This window comes from Argiope bruennichi, chromosome 1 (assembly GCF_947563725.1).
Source record: "Argiope bruennichi chromosome 1, qqArgBrue1.1, whole genome shotgun sequence".
NCBI lineage: Eukaryota > Metazoa > Arthropoda > Arachnida > Araneae > Araneidae > Argiope > Argiope bruennichi.
Genome location: NC_079151.1, coordinates 14887875 through 14915581, shown reverse-complemented (window position 1 = coordinate 14915581; position 27707 = coordinate 14887875).

The following is a 27707-nucleotide window of genomic DNA, read 5'->3' as shown; positions in this document are numbered from 1 at the left end:
AGAATTACTATGAATCATTCCAAATCATATATTTCAAAACAATATTATAAATTTAAAATATTTCTATATTTTATCGGAATTTTAAGAGTCAAATTCGTGCACATGCGCAGAATCTATTAATATTCTTAGCATTGTGCTTTTAAAACCAGATTTACACAATACTTAAAACTTATTGCCGAGTCTTAATGACAATCCTTGACCCTTCAGAAGCTCTCGAGGTACGAGTCTTTGTGGCTAGATCGGCAGGGTGTGTCATTGTATTTTGCTGGTCTTCTGTTCGAATCTCGAGATCGACAAATAATTTATAATTTTTCTTTTTTTTTAAATAAATTTTATTGTTATTTCTCCATTATTCATAGAGTTACTATGAATCATTCCAAATCATATATTTCAAAACCATATTTTAAATTAAAAATATTTCTATATTTTATAGGAATTTTAAGAGTCAAGTTCGCGCACATGCGCAGAATCTGTTAATATTCTTAGCGTTGTGCTTTTAAAACCAGATTTACACAATACTTAAAAATTATTGCCGAGTCGTAATGAGAATCTTTCACCCTTCAGAAGCACTCGAGGTACGAGTCTTGGTGGCTAGATCGGCAGGGTGTGTCATTGTATTTTGCTGGTCTTCTGTTCCAATCTCGAGATCGACAAATAATTTATAATTTTTCTTTTTTTTTAAATAAATTTTATTGTTATTTCTCTATTATTCATAGAGTTACTATGAATCATTCCAATTCATATATTTAAAAACCATATTTTAAATTCAAAATATTTCTATATTTTATATCAATTTTAAGAGTCAAGTTCGCGCACATGCGCAGAATCTGTTAATATTCTTAGCATTGTGCTTTTAAAACCAGATTTACACAATACTTAAAACTTATTGCCGAGTCTTAATGAGAATCCTTGACCCTTCAGAAGCTCTCGAGGTACGAGTCTTTGTGGCTAGATCGGCAGGGTGTGTCATTGTATTTTGCTGGTCTTCTGTTCGAATCTCGAGATCGACAAATAATTTATAATTTTTCTTTTTTTTTAAATAAATTTTATCTTTATTTCTCCATTATTCATAGAGTTACTATGAATCATTCCAAATCATATATTTCAAAACCATATTTTAAATTCAAAATATTTCTATATTTTATCGGAATTTTAAGAGTCAAGTTCCCGCACATGCGCAGAATCTATTAATATTCTTAGCATTGTGCTTTTAAAACCAGATTTACACAATACTTAAAACTTATTGCCGAGTCTTAATGAGAATCCTTGACCCTTCAGAAGCTCTCGAGGTACGAGTCTTTGTGGCTAGATCGGCAGGGCGTGTCAATGTATTTTTCTGGTCTTCTGTTCGAATCTCGAGATCGACAAATAATTTATAATTTTTCTTTTTTTTTAAATAAATTTTATTGTTATTTCTCCATTATTCATAGAGTTACTATGAATCATTCCAATTCATATATTTAAAAACCATATTTTAAATTCAAAATATTTCTATATTTTATATCAATTTTAAGAGTCAAGTTCGCGCACATGCGCAGAATCTGTTAATATTCTTAGCATTGTGCTTTTAAAACCAGATTTACACAATACTTAAAACTTATTGCCGAGTCTTAATGAGAATCCTTGACCCTTCAGAAGCTCTCGAGGTACGAGTCTTTGTGGCTAGATCGGCAGGGTGTGTCATTGTATTTTGCTGGTCTTCTGTTCGAATCTCGAGATCGACAAATAATTTATAATTTTTCTTTTTTTTTAAATAAATTTTATCTTTATTTCTCCATTATTCATAGAGTTACTATGAATCATTCCAAATCATATATTTCAAAACCATATTTTAAATTCAAAATATTTCTATATTTTATCGGAATTTTAAGAGTCAAGTTCCCGCACATGCGCAGAATCTATTAATATTCTTAGCATTGTGCTTTTAAAACCAGATTTACACAATACTTAAAACTTATTGCCGAGTCTTAATGACAATCCTTGACCCTTCAGAAGCTCTCGAGGTACGAGTCTTTGTGGCTAGATCGGCAGGGTGTGTCATTGTATTTTTCTGGTCTTCTGTTCGAATCTCGAGATCGACAAACAATTTATAATTTTTCTTTTTTTTAAATAAATTTTATCTTTATTTCTCCATTATTCATATTCATAGAGTTACTATGAATCATAAGAAATCATATATTTAAAAACCATATTTTAAATTCAAAATATTTCTATATTTTATATCAATTTTAAGAGTCAAATTCGCGCACATGCGCAGAATCTGTTAATGTTCTTAGCATTGTGCTTTTAAAACCAGATTTACACAATACTTAAAACTTATTGCCGAGTCTTAATGAGAATCCTTGACCCTTCAGAAGCTCTCGAGGTACGAGTCTTTGTGGCTAGATCGGCAGGGTGTGTCATTGTATTTTGCTGGTCTTCTGTTCCAATCTCGAGATCGACAAATAATTTATAATTTTTCTTTTTTTTAAATAAATTTTATCTTTATTTCTCCATTATTCATAGAGTTACTATGAATCATTAGAAATCATATATTTAAAAACCATATTTTAAATTCAAAATATTTCTATATTTTATATCAATTTTAAGAGTCAAGTTCGCTTACATGCGCAGAATCTGTTAATATTCTTAGCATTGTGCTTTTAAAACCAGATTTACACAATACTTAAAACTTATTGCCGAGTCTTAATGAGAATCCTTGACCCTTCAGAAGCTCTCGAGGTACGAGTTTTTGTGGCTAGATCGGCAGGGTGTGTCATTGTATTTTGCTGGTCTTCTGTTCGAATCTCGAGATCGACAAAGATTTTATAATTTTTCTTTTTTTTTAAATAAATTTTATCTTTATTTCTCCATTATTCATAGAATTACTATGAATCATTCCAAATCATATATTTCAAAACAATATTATAAATTTAAAATATTTCTATATTTTATCGGAATTTTAAGAGTCAAATTCGTGCACATGCGCAGAATCTATTAATATTCTTAGCATTGTGCTTTTAAAACCAGATTTACACAATACTTAAAACTTATTGCCGAGTCGTACGAAGAATCTTTGACCCTTCAGAAGCACTTGAGGTACGAGTCTTGGTGGCTAGATCGGCCGGGTGTGTCATTGTATTTTGCTGGTCTTCTGTTCGAATCTCGAGATCGACAAATAATTTATAATTTTTCTTTTTTTTAAATAAATTTTATCTTTATTTCTCCATTATTCATAGAGTTACTATGAATCATTAGAAATCATATATTTAAAAACCATATTTTAAATTCAAAATATTTCTATATTTTATATCAATTTTAAGAGTCAAGTTCGCGCACATGCGCAGAATCTGTTAATATTCTTAGCATTGTGCTTTTAAAACCAGATTTACACAATACTTAAAACTTATTGCCGAGTCTTAATGAGAATCCTTGACCCTTCAGAAGCTCTCGAGGTACGAGTCTTTGTGGCTAAATCGGCAGGGTGTGTCATTGTATTTTGCTGGTCTTCTGTTCGAATCTCGAGATCGACAAAGATTTTATAATTTTTCTTTTTTTTTAAATAAATTTTATCTTTATTTCTCCATTATTCATAGAATTACTATGAATCATTCCAAATCATATATTTCAAAACAATATTATAAATTTAAAATATTTCTATATTTTATCGGAATTTTAAGAGTCAAATTCGTGCACATGCGCAGAATCTATTAATATTCTTAGCATTGTGCTTTTAAAACCAGATTTACACAATACTTAAAACTTATTGCCGAGTCTTAATGACAATCCTTGACCCTTCAGAAGCTCTCGAGGTACGAGTCTTTGTGGCTAGATCGGCAGGGTGTGTCATTGTATTTTGCTGGTATTCTGTTCGAATCTCGAGATCGACAAATAATTTATAATTTTTCTTTTTTTTTAAATAAATTTTATTGTTATTTCTCCATTATTCATAGAGTTACTATGAATCATTCCAAATCATATATTTCAAAACCATATTTTAAATTAAAAATATTTCTATATTTTATTGGAATTTTAAGAGTCAAGTTCGCGCACATGCGCAGAATCTGTTAATATTCTTAGCATTGTGCTTTTAAAACCAGATTTACACAATACTTAAAAATTATTGCCGAGTCGTAATGAGAATCTTTCACCCTTCAGAAGCACTCGAGGTACGAGTCTTGGTGGCTAGATTGGCAGGGTGTGTCATTGTATTTTGCTGGTCTTCTGTTCGAATCTCGAGATCGACAAATAATTTATAATTTTTCTTTTTTTTAAATAAATTTTATCTTTATTTCTCCATTATTCATAGAGTTACTATGAATCATAAGAAATCATATATTTAAAAACCATATTTTAAATTCACAATATTTCTATATTTTATATCAATTTTATGAGTCAAATTCGCGCACATGCGCAGAATCTGTTAATATTCTTAGCAGTGTGCTTTTAAAACCAGATTTACACAATACTTAAAACTTATTGCCGAGTCTTAATGAGAATCCTTGACCCTTCAGAAGCTCTCGAGGTACGAGTCTCTGTGGCTAGATCGGCAGGGTGTGTCATTGTATTTTTCTGGTCTTCTGTTCGAATCTCGAGATCGACAAACAATTTATAATTTTTCTTTTTTTTAAATAAATTTTATCTTTATTTCTCCATTATTCATATTCATAGAGTTACTATGAATCATAAGAAATCATATATTTAAAAACCATATTTTAAATTCAAAATATTTCTATATTTTATATCAATTTTAAGAGTCAAATTCGCGCACATGCGCAGAATCTGTTAATGTTCTTAGCATTGTGCTTTTAAAACCAGATTTACACAATACTTAAAACTTATTGCCGAGTCTTAATGAGAATCCTTGACCCTTCAGAAGCTCTCGAGGTACGAGTCTTTGTGGCTAGATCGGCAGGGTGTGTCATTGTATTTTGCTGGTCTTCTGTTCCAATCTCGAGATCGACAAATAATTTACAATTTTTCTTTTTTTTAAATAAATTTTATCTTTATTTCTCCATTATTCATAGAGTTACTATGAATCATTAGAAATCATATATTTAAAAACCATATTTTAAATTCAAAATATTTCTATATTTTATATCAATTTTAAGAGTCAAGTTCGCTTACATGCGCAGAATCTGTTAATATTCTTAGCATTGTGCTTTTAAAACCAGATTTACACAATACTTAAAACTTATTGCCGAGTCTTAATGAGAATCCTTGACCCTTCAGAAGCTCTCGAGGTACGAGTTTTTGTGGCTAGATCGGCAGGGTGTGTCATTGTATTTTGCTGGTCTTCTGTTCGAATCTCGAGATCGACAAAGATTTTATAATTTTTCTTTTTTTTTAAATAAATTTTATCTTTATTTCTCCATTATTCATAGAATTACTATGAATCATTCCAAATCATATATTTCAAAACAATATTATAAATTTAAAATATTTCTATATTTTATCGGAATTTTAAGAGTCAAATTCGTGCACATGCGCAGAATCTATTAATATTCTTAGCATTGTGCTTTTAAAACCAGATTTACACAATACTTAAAACTTATTGCCGAGTCGTACGAAGAATCTTTGACCCTTCAGAAGCACTTGAGGTACGAGTCTTGGTGGCTAGATCGGCAGGGTGTGTCATTGTATTTTGCTGGTCTTCTGTTCGAATCTCGAGATCGACAAATAATTTATAATTTTTCTTTTTTTTAAATAAATTTTATCTTTATTTCTCCATTATTCATAGAGTTACTATGAATCATTAGAAATCATATATTTAAAAACCATATTTTAAATTCAAAATATTTCTATATTTTATATCAATTTTAAGAGTCAAGTTCGCGCACATGCGCAGAATCTGTTAATATTCTTAGCATTGTGCTTTTAAAACCAGATTTACACAATACTTAAAACTTATTGCCGAGTCTTAATGAGAATCCTTGACCCTTCAGAAGCTCTCGAGGTACGAGTCTTTGTGGCTAAATCGGCAGGGTGTGTCATTGTATATTGCTGGTCTTCTGTTCGAATCTCGAGATCGACAAAGATTTTATAATTTTTCTTTTTTTTTAAATAAATTTTATCTTTATTTCTCCATTATTCATAGAATTACTATGAATCATTCCAAATCATATATTTCAAAACAATATTATAAATTTAAAATATTTCTATATTTTATCGGAATTTTAAGAGTCAAATTCGTGCACATGCGCAGAATCTATTAATATTCTTAGCATTGTGCTTTTAAAACCAGATTTACACAATACTTAAAACTTATTGCCGAGTCTTAATGACAATCCTTGACCCTTCAGAAGCTCTCGAGGTACGAGTCTTTGTGGCTAGATCGGCAGGGTGTGTCATTGTATTTTGCTGGTCTTCTGTTCGAATCTCGAGATCGACAAATAATTTATAATTTTTCTTTTTTTTTAAATAAATTTTATTGTTATTTCTCCATTATTCATAGAGTTACTATGAATCATTCCAAATCATATATTTCAAAACCATATTTTAAATTAAAAATATTTCTATATTTTATAGGAATTTTAAGAGTCAAGTTCGCGCACATGCGCAGAATCTGTTAATATTCTTAGGATTGTGCTTTTAAAACCAGATTTACACAATACTTAAAAATTATTGCCGAGTCGTAATGAGAATCTTTCACCCTTCAGAAGCACTCGAGGTACGAGTCTTGGTGGCTAGATTGGCAGGGTGTGTCATTGTATTTTGCTGGTCTTCTGTTCGAATCTCGAGATCGACAAATAATTTATAATTTTTCTTTTTTTTAAATAAATTTTATCTTTATTTCTCCATTATTCATAGAGTTACTATGAATCATAAGAAAACATATATTTAAAAACCATATTTTAAATTCACAATATTTCTATATTTTATATCATTTTTATGAGTCAAATTCGCGCACATGCGCAGAATCTGTTAATATTCTTAGCATTGTGCTTTTAAAACCAGATTTACACAATACTTAAAACTTATTGCCGAGTCTTAATGAGAATCCTTGACCCTTCAGAAGCTCTCGAGGTACGAGTCTCTGTGGCTAGATCGGCAGGGCGTGTCATTGTATTTTGCTGGTCTTCTGTTCAAATCTCGAGATCGAAAAATAATTTATAATTTTTCTTTTTTTTTAAATAAATTGTATTGTTATTTCTCCATTATTCATAGAGTTACTATGAATCATTCCAAATCATATATTTCAAAACCATATTTTAAATTAAAAATATTTCTATATTTTATAGGAATTTTAAGAGTCAAGTTCGCGCACATGCGCAGAATCTGTTAATATTCTTAGCATTGTGCTTTTAAAACCAGATTTACACAATACTTAAAACTTATTGCCGAGTCTTAATGAGAATCCTTGACCCTTCAGAAGCTCTCGAGGTACGAGTCTTTGTGGCTAAATCGGCAGGGTGTGTCTTTGTATTTTGCTGGTCTTCTGTTCGAATCTCGAGATCGACAAAGATTTTATAATTTTTCTTTTTTTTTAAATAAATTTTATCTTTATTTCTCCATTATTCATAGAATTACTATGAATCATTCCAAATCATATATTTCAAAACAATATTATAAATTTAAAATATTTCTATATTTTATCGGAATTTTAAGAGTCAAATTCGTGCACATGCGCAGAATCTATTAATATTCTTAGCATTGTGCTTTTAAAACCAGATTTACACAATACTTAAAACTTATTGCCGAGTCTTAATGACAATCCTTGACCCTTCAGAAGCTCTCGAGGTACGAGTCTTTGTGGCTAGATCGGCAGGGTGTGTCATTGTATTTTGCTGGTCTTCTGTTCGAATCTCGAGATCGACAAATAATTTATAATTTTTCTTTTTTTTTAAATAAATTTTATTGTTATTTCTCCATTATTCATAGAGTTACTATGAATCATTCCAAATCATATATTTCAAAACCATATTTTAAATTAAAAATATTTCTATATTTTATAGGAATTTTAAGAGTCAAGTTCGCGCACATGCGCAGAATCTGTTAATATTCTTAGCGTTGTGCTTTTAAAACCAGATTTACACAATACTTAAAAATTATTGCCGAGTCGTAATGAGAATCTTTCACCCTTCAGAAGCACTCGAGGTACGAGTCTTGGTGGCTAGATCGGCAGGGTGTGTCATTGTATTTTGCTGGTCTTCTGTTCCAATCTCGAGATCGACAAATAATTTATAATTTTTCTTTTTTTTTAAATAAATTTTATTGTTATTTCTCTATTATTCATAGAGTTACTATGAATCATTCCAATTCATATATTTAAAAACCATATTTTAAATTCAAAATATTTCTATATTTTATATCAATTTTAAGAGTCAAGTTCGCGCACATGCGCAGAATCTGTTAATATTCTTAGCATTGTGCTTTTAAAACCAGATTTACACAATACTTAAAACTTATTGCCGAGTCTTAATGAGAATCCTTGACCCTTCAGAAGCTCTCGAGGTACGAGTCTTTGTGGCTAGATCGGCAGGGTGTGTCATTGTATTTTGCTGGTCTTCTGTTCGAATCTCGAGATCGACAAATAATTTATAATTTTTCTTTTTTTTTAAATAAATTTTATCTTTATTTCTCCATTATTCATAGAGTTACTATGAATCATTCCAAATCATATATTTCAAAACCATATTTTAAATTCAAAATATTTCTATATTTTATCGGAATTTTAAGAGTCAAGTTCCCGCACATGCGCAGAATCTATTAATATTCTTAGCATTGTGCTTTTAAAACCAGATTTACACAATACTTAAAACTTATTGCCGAGTCTTAATGAGAATCCTTGACCCTTCAGAAGCTCTCGAGGTACGAGTCTTTGTGGCTAGATCGGCAGGGCGTGTCAATGTATTTTTCTGGTCTTCTGTTCGAATCTCGAGATCGACAAATAATTTATAATTTTTCTTTTTTTTTAAATAAATTTTATTGTTATTTCTCCATTATTCATAGAGTTACTATGAATCATTCCAATTCATATATTTAAAAACCATATTTTAAATTCAAAATATTTCTATATTTTATATCAATTTTAAGAGTCAAGTTCGCGCACATGCGCAGAATCTGTTAATATTCTTAGCATTGTGCTTTTAAAACCAGATTTACACAATACTTAAAACTTATTGCCGAGTCTTAATGAGAATCCTTGACCCTTCAGAAGCTCTCGAGGTACGAGTCTTTGTGGCTAGATCGGCAGGGTGTGTCATTGTATTTTGCTGGTCTTCTGTTCGAATCTCGAGATCGACAAATAATTTATAATTTTTCTTTTTTTTTAAATAAATTTTATCTTTATTTCTCCATTATTCATAGAGTTACTATGAATCATTCCAAATCATATATTTCAAAACCATATTTTAAATTCAAAATATTTCTATATTTTATCGGAATTTTAAGAGTCAAGTTCCCGCACATGCGCAGAATCTATTAATATTCTTAGCATTGTGCTTTTAAAACCAGATTTACACAATACTTAAAACTTATTGCCGAGTCTTAATGACAATCCTTGACCCTTCAGAAGCTCTCGAGGTACGAGTCTTTGTGGCTAGATCGGCAGGGTGTGTCATTGTATTTTTCTGGTCTTCTGTTCGAATCTCGAGATCGACAAACAATTTATAATTTTTCTTTTTTTTAAATAAATTTTATCTTTATTTCTCCATTATTCATATTCATAGAGTTACTATGAATCATAAGAAATCATATATTTAAAAACCATATTTTAAATTCAAAATATTTCTATATTTTATATCAATTTTAAGAGTCAAATTCGCGCACATGCGCAGAATCTGTTAATGTTCTTAGCATTGTGCTTTTAAAACCAGATTTACACAATACTTAAAACTTATTGCCGAGTCTTAATGAGAATCCTTGACCCTTCAGAAGCTCTCGAGGTACGAGTCTTTGTGGCTAGATCGGCAGGGTGTGTCATTGTATTTTGCTGGTCTTCTGTTCCAATCTCGAGATCGACAAATAATTTATAATTTTTCTTTTTTTTAAATAAATTTTATCTTTATTTCTCCATTATTCATAGAGTTACTATGAATCATTAGAAATCATATATTTAAAAACCATATTTTAAATTCAAAATATTTCTATATTTTATATCAATTTTAAGAGTCAAGTTCGCTTACATGCGCAGAATCTGTTAATATTCTTAGCATTGTGCTTTTAAAACCAGATTTACACAATACTTAAAACTTATTGCCGAGTCTTAATGAGAATCCTTGACCCTTCAGAAGCTCTCGAGGTACGAGTTTTTGTGGCTAGATCGGCAGGGTGTGTCATTGTATTTTGCTGGTCTTCTGTTCGAATCTCGAGATCGACAAAGATTTTATAATTTTTCTTTTTTTTTAAATAAATTTTATCTTTATTTCTCCATTATTCATAGAATTACTATGAATCATTCCAAATCATATATTTCAAAACAATATTATAAATTTAAAATATTTCTATATTTTATCGGAATTTTAAGAGTCAAATTCGTGCACATGCGCAGAATCTATTAATATTCTTAGCATTGTGCTTTTAAAACCAGATTTACACAATACTTAAAACGTATTGCCGAGTCGTACGAAGAATCTTTGACCCTTCAGAAGCACTTGAGGTACGAGTCTTGGTGGCTAGATCGGCAGGGTGTGTCATTGTATTTTGCTGGTCTTCTGTTCGAATCTCGAGATCGACAAATAATTTATAATTTTTCTTTTTTTTAAATAAATTTTATCTTTATTTCTCCATTATTCATAGAGTTACTATGAATCATTAGAAATCATATATTTAAAAACCATATTTTAAATTCAAAATATTTCTATATTTTATATCAATTTTAAGAGTCAAGTTCGCGCACATGCGCAGAATCTGTTAATATTCTTAGCATTGTGCTTTTAAAACCAGATTTACACAATACTTAAAACTTATTGCCGAGTCTTAATGAGAATCCTTGACCCTTCAGAAGCTCTCGAGGTACGAGTCTTTGTGGCTAAATCGGCAGGGTGTGTCATTGTATTTTGCTGGTCTTCTGTTCGAATCTCGAGATCGACAAAGATTTTATAATTTTTCTTTTTTTTTAAATAAATTTTATCTTTATTTCTCCATTATTCATAGAATTACTATGAATCATTCCAAATCATATATTTCAAAACAATATTATAAATTTAAAATATTTCTATATTTTATCGGAATTTTAAGAGTCAAATTCGTGCACATGCGCAGAATCTATTAATATTCTTAGCATTGTGCTTTTAAAACCAGATTTACACAATACTTAAAACTTATTGCCGAGTCTTAATGACAATCCTTGACCCTTCAGAAGCTCTCGAGGTACGAGTCTTTGTGGCTAGATCGGCAGGGTGTGTCATTGTATTTTGCTGGTATTCTGTTCGAATCTCGAGATCGACAAATAATTTATAATTTTTCTTTTTTTTTAAATAAATTTTATTGTTATTTCTCCATTATTCATAGAGTTACTATGAATCATTCCAAATCATATATTTCAAAACCATATTTTAAATTAAAAATATTTCTATATTTTATAGGAATTTTAAGAGTCAAGTTCGCGCACATGCGCAGAATCTGTTAATATTCTTAGCATTGTGCTTTTAAAACCAGATTTACACAATACTTAAAAATTATTGCCGAGTCGTAATGAGAATCTTTCACCCTTCAGAAGCACTCGAGGTACGAGTCTTGGTGGCTAGATTGGCAGGGTGTGTCATTGTATTTTGCTGGTCTTCTGTTCGAATCTCGAGATCGACAAATAATTTATAATTTTTCTTTTTTTTAAATAAATTTTATCTTTATTTCTCCATTATTCATAGAGTTACTATGAATCATAAGAAATCATATATTTAAAAACCATATTTTAAATTCACAATATTTCTATATTTTATATCAATTTTATGAGTCAAATTCGCGCACATGCGCAGAATCTGTTAATATTCTTAGCAGTGTGCTTTTAAAACCAGATTTACACAATACTTAAAACTTATTGCCGAGTCTTAATGAGAATCCTTGACCCTTCAGAAGCTCTCGAGGTACGAGTCTCTGTGTCTAGATCGGCAGGGTGTGTCATTGTATTTTTCTGGTCTTCTGTTCGAATCTCGAGATCGACAAACAATTTATAATTTTTCTTTTTTTTAAATAAATTTTATCTTTATTTCTCCATTATTCATATTCATAGAGTTACTATGAATCATAAGAAATCATATATTTAAAAACCATATTTTAAATTCAAAATATTTCTATATTTTATATCAATTTTAAGAGTCAAATTCGCGCACATGCGCAGAATCTGTTAATGTTCTTAGCATTGTGCTTTTAAAACCAGATTTACACAATACTTAAAACTTATTGCCGAGTCTTAATGAGAATCCTTGACCCTTCAGAAGCTCTCGAGGTACGAGTCTTTGTGGCTAGATCGGCAGGGTGTGTCATTGTATTTTGCTGGTCTTCTGTTCCAATCTCGAGATCGACAAATAATTTACAATTTTTCTTTTTTTTAAATAAATTTTATCTTTATTTCTCCATTATTCATAGAGTTACTATGAATCATTAGAAATCATATATTTAAAAACCATATTTTAAATTCAAAATATTTCTATATTTTATATCAATTTTAAGAGTCAAGTTCGCTTACATGCGCAGAATCTGTTAATATTCTTAGCATTGTGCTTTTAAAACCAGATTTACACAATACTTAAAACTTATTGCCGAGTCTTAATGAGAATCCTTGACCCTTCAGAAGCTCTCGAGGTACGAGTTTTTGTGGCTAGATCGGCAGGGTGTGTCATTGTATTTTGCTGGTCTTCTGTTCGAATCTCGAGATCGACAAAGATTTTATAATTTTTCTTTTTTTTTAAATAAATTTTATCTTTATTTCTCCATTATTCATAGAATTACTATGAATCATTCCAAATCATATATTTCAAAACAATATTATAAATTTAAAATATTTCTATATTTTATCGGAATTTTAAGAGTCAAATTCGTGCACATGCGCAGAATCTATTAATATTCTTAGCATTGTGCTTTTAAAACCAGATTTACACAATACTTAAAACTTATTGCCGAGTCGTACGAAGAATCTTTGACCCTTCAGAAGCACTTGAGGTACGAGTCTTGGTGGCTAGATCGGCAGGGTGTGTCATTGTATTTTGCTGGTCTTCTGTTCGAATCTCGAGATCGACAAATAATTTATAATTTTTCTTTTTTTTAAATAAATTTTATCTTTATTTCTCCATTATTCATAGAGTTACTATGAATCATTAGAAATCATATATTTAAAAACCATATTTTAAATTCAAAATATTTCTATATTTTATATCAATTTTAAGAGTCAAGTTCGCGCACATGCGCAGAATCTGTTAATATTCTTAGCATTGTGCTTTTAAAACCAGATTTACACAATACTTAAAACTTATTGCCGAGTCTTAATGAGAATCCTTGACCCTTCAGAAGCTCTCGAGGTACGAGTCTTTGTGGCTAAATCGGCAGGGTGTGTCATTGTATATTGCTGGTCTTCTGTTCGAATCTCGAGATCGACAAAGATTTTATAATTTTTCTTTTTTTTTAAATAAATTTTATCTTTATTTCTCCATTATTCATAGAATTACTATGAATCATTCCAAATCATATATTTCAAAACAATATTATAAATTTAAAATATTTCTATATTTTATCGGAATTTTAAGAGTCAAATTCGTGCACATGCGCAGAATCTATTAATATTCTTAGCATTGTGCTTTTAAAACCAGATTTACACAATACTTAAAACTTATTGCCGAGTCTTAATGACAATCCTTGACCCTTCAGAAGCTCTCGAGGTACGAGTCTTTGTGGCTAGATCGGCAGGGTGTGTCATTGTATTTTGCTGGTCTTCTGTTCGAATCTCGAGATCGACAAATAATTTATAATTTTTCTTTTTTTTTAAATAAATTTTATTGTTATTTCTCCATTATTCATAGAGTTACTATGAATCATTCCAAATCATATATTTCAAAACCATATTTTAAATTAAAAATATTTCTATATTTTATAGGAATTTTAAGAGTCAAGTTCGCGCACATGCGCAGAATCTGTTAATATTCTTAGGATTGTGCTTTTAAAACCAGATTTACACAATACTTAAAAATTATTGCCGAGTCGTAATGAGAATCTTTCACCCTTCAGAAGCACTCGAGGTACGAGTCTTGGTGGCTAGATTGGCAGGGTGTGTCATTGTATTTTGCTGGTCTTCTGTTCGAATCTCGAGATCGACAAATAATTTATAATTTTTCTTTTTTTTAAATAAATTTTATCTTTATTTCTCCATTATTCATAGAGTTACTATGAATCATAAGAAAACATATATTTAAAAACCATATTTTAAATTCACAATATTTCTATATTTTATATCATTTTTATGAGTCAAATTCGCGCACATGCGCAGAATCTGTTAATATTCTTAGCATTGTGCTTTTAAAACCAGATTTACACAATACTTAAAACTTATTGCCGAGTCTTAATGAGAATCCTTGACCCTTCAGAAGCTCTCGAGGTACGAGTCTCTGTGGCTAGATCGGCAGGGCGTGTCATTGTATTTTGCTGGTCTTCTGTTCAAATCTCGAGATCGAAAAATAATTTATAATTTTTCTTTTTTTTTAAATAAATTTTATTGTTATTTCTCCATTATTCATAGAGTTACTATGAATCATTCCAAATCATATATTTCAAAACCATATTTTAAATTAAAAATATTTCTATATTTTATAGGAATTTTAAGAGTCAAGTTCGCGCACATGCGCAGAATCTGTTAATATTCTTAGCATTGTGCTTTTAAAACCAGATTTACACAATACTTAAAAATTATTGCCGAGTCGTAATGAGAATCTTTCACCCTTCAGAAGCACTCGAGGTACGAGTCTTGGTGGCTAGATTGGCAGGGTGTGTCATTGTATTTTGCTGGTCTTCTGTTCGAATCTCGAGATCGACAAATAATTTATAATTTTTCTTTTTTTTAAATAAATTTTATCTTTATTTCTCCATTATTCATAGAGTTACTATGAATCATAAGAAATCATATATTTAAAAACCATATTTTAAATTCACAATATTTCTATATTTTATATCAATTTTATGAGTCAAATTCGCGCACATGCGCAGAATCTGTTAATATTCTTAGCATTGTGCTTTTAAAACCAGATTTACACAATACTTAAAACTTATTGCCGAGTCTTAATGAGAATCCTTGACCCTTCAGAAGCTCTCGAGGTACGAGTCTCTGTGGCTAGATCGGCAGGGTGTGTCATTGTATTTTGCTGGTCTTCTGTTCAAATCTCGAGATCGAAAAATAATTTATAATTTTTCATTTTTTTTAAATAAATTTTATTGTTATTTCTCCATTATTCATAGAGTTACTATGAATCATTCCAAATCATATATTTCAAAACCATATTTTAAATTAAAAATATTTCTATATTTTATAGGAATTTTAAGAGTCAAGTTCGCGCACATGCGCAGAATCTGTTAATATTCTTAGCATTGTGCTTTTAAAACCAGATTTACACAATACTTAATAATTATTGCCGAGTCGTAATGAGAATCTTTCACCCTTCAGAAGCACTCGAGGTACGAGTCTTGGTGGCTAGATTGGCAGGGTGTGTCATTGTATTTTGCTGGTCTTCTGTTCGAATCTCGAGATCGACAAATAATTTATAATTTTTCTTTTTTTTTAAATATATTTTATCTATATTTCTCCATTATTCATAGAGTTACTATGAATCATTCCAAATCATATATTTCAAAACCAGATTTTAAATTCAAAATATTTCTATATTTTATCGGAATTTTAAGAGTCAAGTTCCCGCACATGCGCAGAATCTGTTAATATTCTTAGCATTGTGCTTTTAAAACCAGATTTACACAATACTTAAAAATTATTGCCGAGTCGTAATGAGAATCTTTCACCCTTCAGAAGCACTCGAGGTACGAGTCTTGGTGGCTAGATTGGCAGGGTGTGTCATTGTATTTTGCTGGTCTTCTGTTCGAATCTCGAGATCGACAAATAATTTATAATTTTTCTTTTTTTTAAATAAATTTTATCTTTATTTCTCCATTATTCATAGAGTTACTATGAATCATAAGAAATCATATATATAAAAACCATATTTTAAATTCAAAATATTTCTATATTTTATATCAATTTTATGAGTCAAATTCGCGCACATGCGCAGAATCTGTTAATATTCTTAGCATTGTGCTTTTAAAACCAGATTTACACAATACTTAAAACTTATTGCCGAGTCTTAATGAGAATCCTTGACCCTTCAGAAGCTCTCGAGGTACGAGTCTCTGTGGCTAGATCGGCAGGGTGTGTCATTGTATTTTGCTGGTCTTCTGTTCGAATCTCGAGATCGAAAAATAATTTATAATTTTTCTTTTTTTTTAAATAAATTTTATTGTTATTTCTCCATTATTCATAGAGTTACTATGAATCATTCCAAATCATATATTTCAAAACCATATTTTAAATTAAAAATATTTCTATATTTTATAGGAATTTTAAGAGTCAAGTTCGCGCACATGCGCAGAATCTGTTAATATTCTTAGCATTGTGCTTTTAAAACCAGATTTACACAATACTTAAAAATTATTGCCGAGTCGTAATGAGAATCTTTCACCCTTCAGAAGCACTCGAGGTACGAGTCTTGGTGGCTAGATTGGCAGGGTGTGTCATTGTATTTTGCTGGTCTTCTGTTCGAATCTCGAGATCGACAAATAATTTATAATTTTTCTTTTTTTTTAAATATATTTTATCTATATTTCTAAATTATTCATAGAGTTACTATGAATCATTCCAAATCATATATTTCAAAACAATATTATAAATTTAAAATATTTCTATATTTTATCGGAATTTTAAGAGTCAAGTTCGCGCACATGCGCAGAATCTATGAATATTCTTAGCATTGTGCTTTTAAAACCAGATTTACACAATACTTAAAACTTATTGCCGAGTCTTAATGAGAATCCTTGACCCTTCAGAAGCTCTCGAGGTACGAGTCTTTGTGGCTAGATCGGCAGGGTGTGTCATTGTATTTTGCTGGTCTTCTGTTCGAATCTCGAGATCGACAAATACTTTATAATTTTTCTTTTTTTTAAATAAATTTTATCTTTATTTCTCCATTATTCATAGAGTTACTATGAATCATTAGAAATCATATATTTAAAAACCATATTTTAAATTCAAAATATTTCTATATTTTATATCAATTTTAAGAGTCAAGTTCGCGCATATGCGCAGAATCTGTTAATATTCTTAGCATTGTGCTTTGAAAACCAGATTTACACAATACTTAAAACTTATTGCCGAGTCTTAATGAGAATCCTTGACCCTTCAGAAGCTCTCGAGGTACGAGTCTTTGTGGCTAGATCGGCAGGGTGTGTCATTGTATTTTGCTGGTCTTCTGTTCGAATCTCGAGATCGACAAAGATTTTATAATTTTTCTTTTTTTTTAAATAAATTTTATCTTTATTTCTCCATTATTCATAGAATTTCTATGAATCATTCCAAATCATATATTTCAAAACAATATTATAAATTTAAAATATTTCTATATTTTATCGGAATTTTAAGAGTCAAATTCGTGCACATGCGCAGAATCTATTAATATTCTTAGCATTGTGCTTTTAAAACCAGATTTAATCAATACTTAAAACTTATTGCCGAGTCGTACGAAGAATCTTTGACCCTTCAGAAGCACTTGAGGTACGAGTCTTGGTGGCTAGATCGGCAGGGTGTGTCATTGTATTTTGCTGGTCTTCTGTTCGAATCTCGAGATCGACAAATAATTTATAATTTTTCTTTTTTTTTAAATAAATTTTATTGTTATTTCTCCATTATTCATAGAGTTACTATGAATCATTCCAAATCATATATTTCAAAACCATATTTTAAATTAAAAATATTTCTATATTTTATAGGTATTTTAAGAGTCAAGTTCGCGCACATGCGCAGAATCTGTTAATATTCTTAGCGTTGTGCTTTTAAAACCAGATTTACACAATACTTAAAAATTATTGCCGAGTCGTAATGAGAATCTTTCACCCTTCAGAAGCACTCGAGGTACGAGTCTTGGTGGCTAGATTGGCAGGGTGTGTCATTGTATTTTGCTGGTCTTCTGTTTGAATCTCGAGATCGACAAATAATTTATAATTTTTCTTTTTTTTTAAATAAATTTTATCTTTATTTCTCCATTATTCATAGAGTTACTATGAATCATTCCAAATCATATATTTCAAAACCATATTTTAAATTCAAAATATTTCTATATTTTATCGGAATTTTAAGAGTCAAGTTCCCGCACATGCGCAGAATCTATTAATATTCTTAGCATTGTGCTTTTAAAACCAGATTTACACAATACTTAAAACTTATTGCCGAGTCTTAATGAGAATTCTTGACCCTTCAGAAGCTCTCGAGGTACGAGTCTTTGTGGCTAGATCGGCAGGGTGTGTCATTGTATTTTTCTGGTCTTCTGTTCGAATCTCGAGATCGACAAATAATTTATAATTTTTCTTTTTTTTTAAATAAATTTTATTGTTATTTCTCCATTATTCATAGAGTTACTATGAATCATTCCAATTCATATATTTAAAAACCATATTTTAAATTCAAAATATTTCTATATTTTATATCAATTTTAAGAGTCAAGTTCGCGCACATGCGCAGAATCTGTTAATATTCTTAGCATTGTGCTTTTAAAACCAGATTTACACAATACTTAAAACTTATTGCCGAGTCTTAATGAGAATCCTTGACCCTTCAGAAGCTCTCGAGGTACGAGTCTTTGTGGCTAGATCGGCAGGGTGTGTCATTGTATTTTGCTGGTCTTCTGTTCGAATCTCGAGATCGACAAATAATTTATAATTTTTCTTTTTTTTTAAATAAATTTTATCTTTATTTCTCCATTATTCATAGAGTTACTATGAATCATTCCAAATCATATATTTCAAAACCATATTTTAAATTCAAAATATTTCTATATTTTATCGGAATTTTAAGAGTCAAGTTCCCGCACATGCGCAGAATCTATTAATATTCTTAGCATTGTGCTTTTAAAACCAGATTTACACAATACTTAAAACTTATTGCCGAGTCTTAATGAGAATCCTTGACCCTTCAGAAGCTCTCGAGGTACGAGTCTTTGTGGCTAGATCGGCAGGGTGTGTCATTGTATTTTTCTGGTCTTCTGTTCGAATCTCGAGATCGACAAATAATTTATAATTTTTCTTTTTTTTTAAATAAATTTTATTGTTATTTCTCCATTATTCATAGAGTTACTATGAATCATTCCAATTCATATATTTAAAAACCATATTTTAAATTCAAAATATTTCTATATTTTATATCAATTTTAAGAGTCAAGTTCGCGCACATGCGCAGAATCTGTTAATATTCTTAGCATTGTGCTTTTAAAACCAGATTTACACAATACTTAAAACTTATTGCCGAGTCTTAATGAGAATCCTTGACCCTTCAGAAGCTCTCGAGGTACGAGTCTTTGTGGCTAGATCGGCAGGGTGTGTCTTTGTATTTTGCTGGTCTTCTGTTCGAATCTCGAGATCGACAAATAATTTATAATTTTTCTTTTTTTTTAAATAAATTTTATCTTTATTTCTCCATTATTCATAGAGTTACTATGAATCATTCCAAATCATATATTTCAAAACCATATTTTAAATTCAAAATATTTCTATATTTTATCGGAATTTTAAGAGTCAAGTTCCCGCACATGCGCAGAATCTATTAATATTCTTAGCATTGTGCTTTTAAAACCAGATTTACACAATACTTAAAACTTATTGCCGAGTCTTAATGAGAATCCTTGACCCTTCAGAAGCTCTCGAGGTACGAATCTTTGTGGCTAGATCGGCAGGGTGTGTCATTGTATTTTTCTGGTCTTCTGTTCGAATCTCGAGATCGACAAATAATTTATAATTTTTCTTTTTTTTTAAATAAATTTTATTGTTATTTCTCCATTATTCATAGAGTTACTATGAATCATTCCAATTCATATATTTAAAAACCATATTTTAAATTCAAAATATTTCTATATTTTATATCAATTTTAAGAGTCAAGTTCGCGCACATGCGCAGAATCTGTTAATATTCTTAGCATTGTGCTTTTAAAACCAGATTTACACAATACTTAAAACTTATTGCCGAGTCTTAATGAGAATCCTTGACCCTTCAGAAGCTCTCGAGGTACGAGTCTTTGTGGCTAGATCGGCAGGGTGTGTCATTGTATTTTGCTGGTCTTCTGTTCGAATCTCGAGATCGACAAATAATTTATAATTTTTCTTTTTTTTTAAATAAATTTTATCTTTATTTCTCCATTATTCATAGAGTTACTATGAATCATTCCAAATCATATATTTCAAAACCATATTTTAAATTCAAAATATTTCTATATTTTATCGGAATTTTAAGAGTCAAGTTCCCGCACATGCGCAGAATCTATTAATATTCTTAGCATTGTGCTTTTAAAACCAGATTTACACAATACTTAAAACTTATTGCCGAGTCTTAATGAGAATTCTTGACCCTTCAGAAGCTCTCGAGGTACGAGTCTTTGTGGCTAGATCGGCAGGGTGTGTCATTGTATTTTTCTGGTCTTCTGTTCGAATCTCGAGATCGACAAACAATTTATAATTTTTCTTTTTTTTAAATAAATTTTATCTTTATTTCTCCATTATTTATATTCATAGAGTTACTATGAATCATAAGAAATCATATATTTAAAAACCATATTTTAAATTCAAAATATTTCTATATTTTATATCAATTTTAAGAGTCAAATTCGCGCACATGCGCAGAATCTGTTAATATTCTTAGCATTGTGCTTTTAAAACCAGATTTACACAATACTTAAAACTTATTGCCGAGTCTTAATGAGAATCCTTGACCCTTCAGAAGCTCTCGAGGTACGAGTCTTTGTGGCTAGATCGGCAGGGTGTGTCATTGTATTTTGCTGGTCTTCTGTTCCAATCTCGAGATCGACAAATAATTTATAATTTTTCTTTTTTTTAAATAAATTTTATCTTTATTTCTCCATTATTCATAGAGTTACTATGAATCATTAGAAATCATATATTTAAAAACCATATTTTAAATTCAAAATATTTCTATATTTTATATCAATTTTAAGAGTCAAGTTCGCGCACATGCGCAGAATCTGTTAATATTCTTAGCATTGTGCTTTTAAAACCAGATTTACACAATACTTAAAACTTATTGCCGAGTCTTAATGAGAATCCTTGACCCTTCAGAAGCTCTCGAGGTACGAGTCTTTGTGGCTAAATCGGCAGGGTGTGTCATTGTATTTTGCTGGTCTTCTGTTCGAATCTCGAGATCGACAAAGATTTTATAATTTTTCTTTTTTTTTAAATAAATTTTATCTTTATTTCTCCATTATTCATAGAATTACTATGAATCATTCCAAATCATATATTTCAAAACAATATTATAAATTTAAAATATTTCTATATTTTATCGGAATTTTAAGAGTCAAATTCGTGCACATGCGCAGAATCTATTAATATTCTTAGCATTGTGCTTTTAAACCCAGATTTACACAATACTTAAAACTTATTGCCGAGTCGTACGAAGAATCTTTGACCCTTCAGAAGCACTTGAGGTACGAGTCTTGGTGGCTAGATCGGCAGGGTGTGTCATTTTATTTTGCTGGTCTTCTGTTCGAATCTCGAGATCGACAAATAATTTATAATTTTTCTTTTTTTTAAATAAATTTTATCTTTATTTCTCCATTATTCATAGAGTTACTATGAATCATTAGAAATCATATATTTAAAAACCATATTTTAAATTCAAAATATTTCTATATTTTATATCAATTTTAAGAGTCAAGTTCGCGCACATGCGCAGAATCTGTTAATATTCTTAGCATTGTGCTTTTAAAACCAGATTTACACAATACTTAAAACTTATTGCCGAGTCTTAATGAGAATCCTTGACCCTTCAGAAGCTCTCGAGGTACGAGTCTTTGTGGCTAAATCGGCAGGGTGTGTCATTGTATTTTGCTGGTCTTCTGTTCGAATCTCGAGATCGACAAAGATTTTATAATTTTTCTTTTTTTTTAAATAAATTTTATCTTTATTTCTCCATTATTCATAGAATTACTATGAATCATTCCAAATCATATATTTCAAAACAATATTATAAATTTAAAATATTTCTATATTTTATCGGAATTTTAAGAGTCAAATTCGTGCACATGCGCAGAATCTATTAATATTCTTAGCATTGTGCTTTTAAAACCAGATTTACACAATACTTAAAACTTATTGCCGAGTCTTAATGAGAATCCTTGACCCTTCAGAAGCTCTCGAGGTACGAATCTTTGTGGCTAGATCGGCAGGGTGTGTCATTGTATTTTTCTGGTCTTCTGTTCGAATCTCGAGATCGACAAATAATTTATAATTTTTCTTTTTTTTTAAATAAATTTTATTGTTATTTCTCCATTATTCATAGAGTTACTATGAATCATTCCAATTCATATATTTAAAAACCATATTTTAAATTCAAAATATTTCTATATTTTATATCAATTTTAAGAGTCAAGTTCGCGCACATGCGCAGAATCTGTTAATATTCTTAGCATTGTGCTTTTAAAACCAGATTTACACAATACTTAAAACTTATTGCCGAGTCTTAATGAGAATCCTTGACCCTTCAGAAGCTCTCGAGGTACGAGTCTTTGTGGCTAGATCGGCAGGGTGTGTCATTGTATTTTGCTGGTCTTCTGTTCGAATCTCGAGATCGACAAATAATTTATAATTTTTCTTTTTTTTTAAATAAATTTTATCTTTATTTCTCCATTATTCATAGAGTTACTATGAATCATTCCAAATCATATATTTCAAAACCATATTTTAAATTCAAAATATTTCTATATTTTATCGGAATTTTAAGAGTCAAGTTCCCGCACATGCGCAGAATCTATTAATATTCTTAGCATTGTGCTTTTAAAACCAGATTTACACAATACTTAAAACTTATTGCCGAGTCTTAATGAGAATTCTTGACCCTTCAGAAGCTCTCGAGGTACGAGTCTTTGTGGCTAGATCGGCAGGGTGTGTCATTGTATTTTTCTGGTCTTCTGTTCGAATCTCGAGATCGACAAACAATTTATAATTTTTCTTTTTTTTAAATAAATTTTATCTTTATTTCTCCATTATTCATATTCATAGAGTTACTATGAATCATAAGAAATCATATATTTAAAAACCATATTTTAAATTCAAAATATTTCTATATTTTATATCAATTTTAAGAGTCAAATTCGCGCACATGCGCAGAATCTGTTAATATTCTTAGCATTGTGCTTTTAAAACCAGATTTACACAATACTTAAAACTTATTGCCGAGTCTTAATGAGAATCCTTGACCCTTCAGAAGCTCTCGAGGTACGAGTCTTTGTGGCTAGATCGGCAGGGTGTGTCATTGTATTTTGCTGGTCTTCTGTTCCAATCTCGAGATCGACAAATAATTTATAATTTTTCTTTTTTTTAAATAAATTTTATCTTTATTTCTCCATTATTCATAGAGTTACTATGAATCATTAGAAATCATATATTTAAAAACCATATTTTAAATTCAAAATATTTCTATATTTTATATCAATTTTAAGAGTCAAGTTCGCTTACATGCGCAGAATCTGTTAATATTCTTAGCATTGTGCTTTTAAAACCAGATTTACACAATACTTAAAACTTATTGCCGAGTCTTAATGAGAATCCTTGACCCTTCAGAAGCTCTCGAGGCACGAGTTTTTGTGGCTAGATCGGCAGGGTGTGTCATTGTATTTTGCTGGTCTTCTGTTCGAATCTCGAGATCGACAAAGATTTTATAATTTTTCTTTTTTTTTAAATAAATTTTATCTTTATTTCTCCATTATTCATAGAATTACTATGAATCATTCCAAATCATATATTTCAAAACAATATTATAAATTTAAAATATTTCTATATTTTATCGGAATTTTAAGAGTCAAATTCGTGCACATGCGCAGAATCTATTAATATTCTTAGCATTGTGCTTTTAAAACCAGATTTACACAATACTTAAAACTTATTGCCGAGTCGTACGAAGAATCTTTGACCCTTCAGAAGCACTTGAGGTACGAGTCTTGGTGGCTAGATCGGCAGGGTGTGTCATTGTATTTTGCTGGTCTTCTGTTCGAATCTCGAGATCGACAAATAATTTATAATTTTTCTTTTTTTTAAATAAATTTTATCTTTATTTCTCCATTATTCATAGAGTTACTATGAATCATTAGAAATCATATATTTAAAAACCATATTTTAAATTCAAAATATTTCTATATTTTATATCAATTTTAAGAGTCAAGTTCGCGCACATGCGCAGAATCTGTTAATATTCTTAGCATTGTGCTTTTAAAACCAGATTTACACAATACTTAAAACTTATTGCCGAGTCTTAATGAGAATCCTTGACCCTTCAGAAGCTCTCGAGGTACGAGTCTTTGTGGCTAGATCGGCAGGGTGTGTCATTGTATTTTGCTGGTCTTCTGTTCGAATCTCGAGATCGACAAATAATTTATAATTTTTCTTTTTTTTTAAATAAATTTTATCTTTATTTCTCCATTATTCATAGAGTTACTATGAATCATTCCAAATCATATATTTCAAAACCATATTTTAAATTCAAAATATTTCTATATTTTATCGGAATTTTAAGAGTCAAGTTCCCACACATGCGCAGAATCTATTAATATTCTTAGCATTGTGCTTTTAAAACCAGATTTACACAATACTTAAAACTTATTGCCGAGTCTTAATGAGAATTCTTGACCCTTCAGAAGCTCTCGAGGTACGAGTCTTTGTGGCTAGATCGGCAGGGTGTGTCATTGTATTTTTCTGGTCATCTGTTCGAATCTCGAGATCGACAAACAATTTATAATTTTTCTTTTTTTTAAATAAATTTTATCTTTATTTCTCCATTATTCATATTCATAGAGTTACTATGAATCATAAGAAATCATATATTTAAAAACCATATTTTAAATTCAAAATATTTCTATATTTTATATCAATTTTAAGAGTCAAATTCGCGCACATGCGCAGAATCTGTTAATATTCTTAGCATTGTGCTTTTAAAACCAGATTTACACAATACTTAAAACTTATTGCCGAGTCTTAATGAGAATCCTTGACCCTTCAGAAGCTCTCGAGGTACGAGTCTTTGTGGCTAGATCGGCAGGGTGTGTCATTGTATTTTGCTGGTCTTCTGTTCCAATCTCGAGATCGACAAATAATTTATAATTTTTCTTTTTTTTAAATAAATTTTATCTTTATTTCTCCATTATTCATAGAGTTACTATGAATCATTAGAAATCATATATTTAAAAACCATATTTTAAATTCAAAATATTTCTATATTTTATATCAATTTTAAGAGTCAAGTTCGCTTACATGCGCAGAATCTGTTAATATTCTTAGCATTGTGCTTTTAAAACCAGATTTACACAATACTTAAAACTTATTGCCGAGTCTTAATGAGAATCCTTGACCCTTCAGAAGCTCTCGAGGCACGAGTTTTTGTGGCTAGATCGGCAGGGTGTGTCATTGTATTTTGCTGGTCTTCTGTTCGAATCTCGAGATCGACAAAGATTTTATAATTTTTCTTTTTTTTTAAATAAATTTTATCTTTATTTCTCCATTATTCATAGAATTACTATGAATCATTCCAAATCATATATTTCAAAACAATATTATAAATTTAAAATATTTCTATATTTTATCGGAATTTTAAGAGTCAAATTCGTGCACATGCGCAGAATCTATTAATATTCTTAGCATTGTGCTTTTAAAACCAGATTTACACAATACTTAAAAATTATTGCCCAGTCGTAATGAGAAACTTTCACCCTTCAGAAGCACTCGAGGTACGAGTCTTGGTGGCTAGATTGGCAGGGTGTGTCATTGTATTTTGCTGGTCTTCTGTTCGAATCTCGAGATCGACAAATAATTTATAATTTTTCTTTTTTTTAAATAAATTTTATCTTTATTTCTCCATTATTCATAGAGTTACTATGAATCATTCCAAATCATATATTTCAAAACCATATTTTAAATTCAAAATATTTCTATATTTTATCGGAATTTTAAGAGTCAAGTTCCCGCACATGCGCAGAATCTATTAATATTCTTAGCATTTTGCTTTTAAAACCAGATTTACACAATACTTAAAACTTATTGCCGAGTCTTAATGAGAATCCTTGACCCTTCAGAAGCTCTCGAGGTACGAGTCTTTGTGGCTAAATCGGCAGGGTGTGTCATTGTATTTTTCTGGTCTTCTGTTCGAATCTCGAGATCGACAAATAATTTATAATTTTTCTTTTTTTTAAATAAATTTTATCTTTATTTCTCCATTATTCATAGAATTACTATGAATCATTCCAAATCATATATTTCAAAACAATATTATAAATTTAAAATATTTCTATATTTTATCGAAATTTTAAGAGTCAAATTCGTGCACATGCGCAGAATCTATTAATATTCTTAGCATTGTGCTTTTAAAACCAGATTTACACAATACTTAAAAATTATTGCCGAGTCGTAATGAGAAACTTTCACCCTTCAGAAGCACTCGAGGTACGAGTCTTGGTGGCTAGATCGGCAGGGTGTGTCATTGTATTTTGCTGGTCTTCTGTTCGAATCTCGAGATCGACAAAGATTTTATAATTTTTCTTTTTTTTTTAAATAAATTTTATCTTTATTTCTCCATTATTCATAGAATTACTATGAATCATTCCAAATCATATATTTCAAAACAATATTATAAATTTAAAATATTTCTATATTTTATCGGAATTTTAAGAGTCAAATTCGTGCACATGCGCAGAATCTATTAATATTCTTAGCATTGTGCTTTTAAAACCAGATTTACACAATACTTAAAACTTATTGCCGAGTCTTAATGAGAATCCCTGACCCTTCAGAAGCTCTCGAGGTACGAGTCTTTGTGGCTAGATCGGCAGGGTGTGTCATTGTATTTTTCTGGTCTTCTGTTCGAATCTCGAGATCGACAAATAATTTATAATTTTTCTTTTTTTTAAATAAATTTTATCTTTATTTCTCCATTATTCATAGAATTACTATGAATCATTCCAAATCATATATTTCAAAACAATATTATAAATTTAAAATATTTCTATATTTTATCGGAATTTTAAGAGTCAAATTCGTGCACATGCGCAGAATCTATTAATATTCTTAGCATTGTGCTTTTAAAACCAGATTTACACAATACTTAAAACTTATTGCCGAGTCTTAATGAGAATCCTTGACCCTTCAGAAGCTCTCGAGGTACGAGTCTTTGTGGCTAGATCGGCAGGGTGTGTCATTGTATTTTGCTGGTCTTCTGTTCGAATCTCGAAATCGACAAAGATTTTATAATTTTTCTTTTTTTTTAAATAAATTTTATCTTTATTTCTCCATTATTCATAAAATTACTATGAATCATTCCAAATCATATATTTCAAAACAATATTATAAATTTAAAATATTTCTATATTTTATCGGAATTTTAAGAGTCAAATTCGTGCACATGCGCAGAATCTATTAATATTCTTAGCATTGTGCTTTTAAAACCAGATTTACACAATACTTAAAACTTATTGCCGAGTCGTACGAAGAATCTTTGACCCTTC